The sequence below is a fragment of the Poeciliopsis prolifica genome, unplaced genomic scaffold, assembly GCF_027474105.1.
Source record: "Poeciliopsis prolifica strain line A6 unplaced genomic scaffold, Auburn_PproV2 SCAFFOLD046, whole genome shotgun sequence".
In the NCBI taxonomy this organism is placed as follows: Eukaryota; Metazoa; Chordata; class Actinopteri; order Cyprinodontiformes; family Poeciliidae; genus Poeciliopsis; species Poeciliopsis prolifica.
In genome coordinates this window covers 1,306,227-1,310,708 of record NW_026562421.1, presented here as the reverse complement: position 1 = coordinate 1,310,708, position 4,482 = coordinate 1,306,227, and positions in this window count along the sequence as shown.

The following is a 4,482-nucleotide window of genomic DNA, read 5'->3' as shown; positions in this document are numbered from 1 at the left end:
AAAGTGCAGCAGCCAAAGCCCTGCTGATACCAAAGCTGATGATTACAAACCGGTTGCTATGACACCAGGTTTTCAATTGGATGATGTGGATAAAAAAAATAAAAAAAACACGGCAGCCTGTTAGGCTGGGTTTTAGACTCTATATAAAGTTTTTTGTTGAGGCCATGGAGTTCAGGGAGAACTGCCCTCGTTATATTTACTGAAAACTCCTTGTCAGGAAACCTTATATGAAGGATATTTTTATAAAATCAGAAAATGAGGGAGAAAAAGGAAAACTTTAGTGAGCTGAAAGATTTACAGTTCTGGTCAGAAGTCTGTACATTTAATATGCACATGAATGTATTTTTTAAGAAATATTTCAAAATCAAACTGATCAAACTCATGAGAGAAGGCCTTACATGTAAAAGATAATATAACATGAGAGAAATTAGAGGGTATCTACTGATGTTATGTTGCACATTTAATGTGGTGAAAGGTTTAATCCCTACAACTGTCGACATCGTTAGTGAGAAATAAGCACCTCAAAGTTGACGCAAAAACACACACTGGTCCTTTCACTATAAATTCTTGGCTTAAAAAAAGCTGGTCTTGTTTCAGTTTGCTCCTGACGTTTGGCCAGATGTTTTAAATCAGAAGCGTAACGGACTGTGACCCTTCATGCAACAATGCTCAACAATCAGTGAGACCAAGAACACAATCAAACTTGTTTTGGAATGGATAAAAACAGGGTCACATTGAGCTTGTGGAACCGCTCCATATTTAACTTATTGAAAATCTGTTGACCATGTTTAATGTTTCTGCCTTTCCAAGGGAAACAGCTCATTTAAATTAACTTTAGCAATTCTACCACAAGGGGTGGTCGAGTGTTAAGCCAGAAGCTTTATGGTGGCTACCATGTTGAGGTAACTAAAGTTAAAAAGAAGCATTTAGGCAACTATTTGTAGCGCTATACATATATATCTTTGTCTATATTAATATTTCTGACGATATGTGACTAATATTTCTCCTTTTATCATTAGTTTGGCAATAATTAATTCAATCGCATAAAGGAGAGCTATTATAAAAAATTCACATGCAAATTTTTGTTCTTCAATTTGCGTCTCATTTGCTTCAAAAACAGCCCAAGCATTCAGAACAACACCAGCTATGCGTCTGGAAAATGAGCCATTTCAAAAACCTTCTGATTGCTAAGTCACATTCAACAGGCATTGCAGCATTATCTAGCAAAGCCCAGCCTGTTACCTACCTTCCCAAGTTGAGCTCAGCACATTAGGTGATTTTTGTCTCAGTGCTGTACAAGGAAGAAGACAAGTGGTTGTTGTTGAGTTACCATTCAGAAACCACTTTCTGCATTCAAGCTCGTTGTACTCAAGAGGCTGTACTTCTGCTTTCAAATGTGTACAGTTGTATACTTGCACATTGGTTTGCATCCATTTTCATGTGTGAATGTAAGTACATGCGTTGGAGAGCATGGCCAGCTGCAGCTTAATTGGATTTAAAATGACAAGAGGCTCTAAAACAGATCATTCTGAAAGATTAAATAGGTAAACTTGAGCAGACTAAAATCTCATCATCTCATTATTATCATGTTTTGTTTTGCTCATAGTCCTATTCTAAACTGTTAATATCTCAATCACACCCACTTATGCATAATTCCACTCTGCTCTTTTGATATCAAACATCCAATTATGAAATGTCAGTCACAAAGGTTAGCTAGCTTAAAAAATGAAAGAGCAACTTATAGATTGAAATCATTTAATATGTGAATGTTTACCCGTGACTTTTACTTTTAAACTGGCTCTTCTGAGTTTTCACTTGTGTCTTTGTTTGGTATATGTGGGATTGGGTCCCACTGGATTTCATAAACTACACACAGAAGGATTTGCGTAAAGCCGTCACCCATTGAGGCAGTCGCTAAGGTGGAGGAATCTCATAATTAAAGCCTCATTAGAGCCATACAGCCCAACTATGTTGGTTTACGTGGCAGACAGGAACCTCAAAGATTCACAATGGGGCCTTTCATAATATCTCACTTGTCTAAGGGAAAAAAGGGAAAAAGTAGTCGCTCTTAGCATTCAGGCAGATGTAATTGCGATCACTCAGCTTGTCTGATACTGATAATAGGGCAATGGGAAATTCCTGTCAGAGTCAGTGGCGCAGGGTGGTTTCGCAACCACTTTGGCAGGCTCCACGTTCCACTGCAGGGCAGCGAATGCGTTACAGCATGCACACATAGCTGTCATCAAACACATTTAGGGAAAAAAACTTAAGACAATCAAAACACACAAGTGTGTGTCACTTTCTTACTCCTGGAGCAGTAAAAAGGCAAATATTATATCATCTATCATCCCCGCTCAGTTGAAGATGTTGAAAGATTCAGCTTATGAAAAAATGTAAAGTGGCTACGCTCCGACAATCCTGCTCCAATAATACACTGTAGATTTAAATATGTACTTTAGCATCTATATATGTTCATGTCACTTTTTTACTGCTTGGTTATGTGGAAAATAAGCAGTGAAAAGTAAGGCTATAGTTTAAGTGGCGCCTTAAAAACACTGGTTAGTCAGCTTATAATGAATAATAATGTTATGTTTTCTTTACAAATTATGGCTGGATCGTTTAGCAAGCAGCCCATTTCTACCAGACAAATGCTCTACAGTAGGTGGCTGAAATAGCACGTGGGTGTGACGTTCTTGTGGTCGGACCTCGGGTACAGTATGTGACACTTGGCATCTGAGCAATGCCTCCCAAAGAAGCCGGCAGAGGCATTCATGCAATGATGCTAACAGCTTATTTTAATGGGTGAACTAATGATCAAACCATAGAGTCCAAACACTGTAGTGCTTTTTGAGACCACCCATGAAACTCTGAACCAATATTAGTAGCTATTAGCAACCACAAGAACAGCTATATAGGCCAAGGTTGCAATGTGGTCTGAGGGACAGCAGCTATCCAGTTTTAATTTAATTAGTGAAACATTTCATCCAGATGGCAAGCAGAGGGATTTGTTATCCTTGATCAGTATGTCCAGTTTGTAATCTATAATCTTTACATGTATGCGAACAGTCTCTTGTAGAAAACAGAAAACATATTTTGGGACATCAACATCTACATTTTGGTGTCATCATAAAACACTCTCTGACTCTCAAAGATTAGGCTGGTGAACTGAAAAAATCTACTCAGCAGACAAGAGCAGAGATAAAAATATAATTTATCTGAGGATTATTTTGGTGTTTTGCATGCTTTAAATTACAGAGAACACATTAATTGTGTATTCACTATGGTTAAGTGGTAGTTTTCTGCTTTAAACTGAGAATGCGGTCAGGAAAACCAAGAGATTATGCAGTCTGAATCATTACAGATCATTAAGGGATGCAATTACATTACCTCTAATTTTTTCAATTTTACCTCATCTGCTCTCTGCAGCGTTGTTAATCGTTTCAGAAGCTGACGCTTCTTCATTGGTGATCAGTTGTAGTACAAGAAGTTAAGTACAGATCATCGCCCTGGCTGGGCTTTTACCATCATGCAGAGATTTTGTGGTAGCTTTAAAGTTTTGAAGGACGAGGGGATTTCAAGAAAAACATACAAATCTAGCTAAAATCTTGTTGAACACCATGGTAGTCTGATGAAATGAAAGTGTAACTCTTAGGCTACAATTTCAAAATACTGATTGGCATTAAACATAAAACCAAAAACATCATGTTTGCATTACAGTGAAACATGGTGGTGGCAGCGACATACTCTGTGCTATCTTTCATTTGATGGAAATATTTTTTTGTCAAGGTGAATGAAATTAATAATGGGTGAAATATTAGTTAGTTTTGACTCAAAACCTTCAGATATCTTCTTGAAATCTGGAGAGATGGAGATAGTTTTTATTTTTCGTCTTAACTCTAAATACAGCTATTTAGCCAAATACATAAGATGCATTCCCAAAAAATGTTGAGGATATATTTCACAAAAAAAAGGTGAACAAAGTTTTACAAACTTTTCAAAAACGTATTTGAACAGGTTTTTGTATAGACCTACTTTTGAGAACTTCTAAAAATATTTTTACTGACAATTGTAATTGATTGAGAAAGGAACTTGTTTTATGTGTTAATTACAGGTTTGTATTTAATCGTTATTGGGGCCTACTACTGTTGTAATTTTCCTCAGGCTTTTGCTGACTTGACTGAATGGTAATTTTATTGAGTTCCTGCACCTTGTAAAAAGTGTCTCAAGGGAATTTGTTAACTTTCTGAACAGAAATTCAGCCTAAATTAAACAAGTACGCAGGGTACATTTTCTATTTTGTCAGCACAAGTGTGATTAAGATTTATAAATCTAAATTTTATTATTACTGACTTCTTTTTACACATAACAACAAATATCAAAAAGTAGTAGATGAATGAGAGCAGCTTTATTGGCAATTTTGATGTATTAAGACACAATATATATCAGCAAAGGAAACAACTGAGATTCAAGAGAATTTAAAGG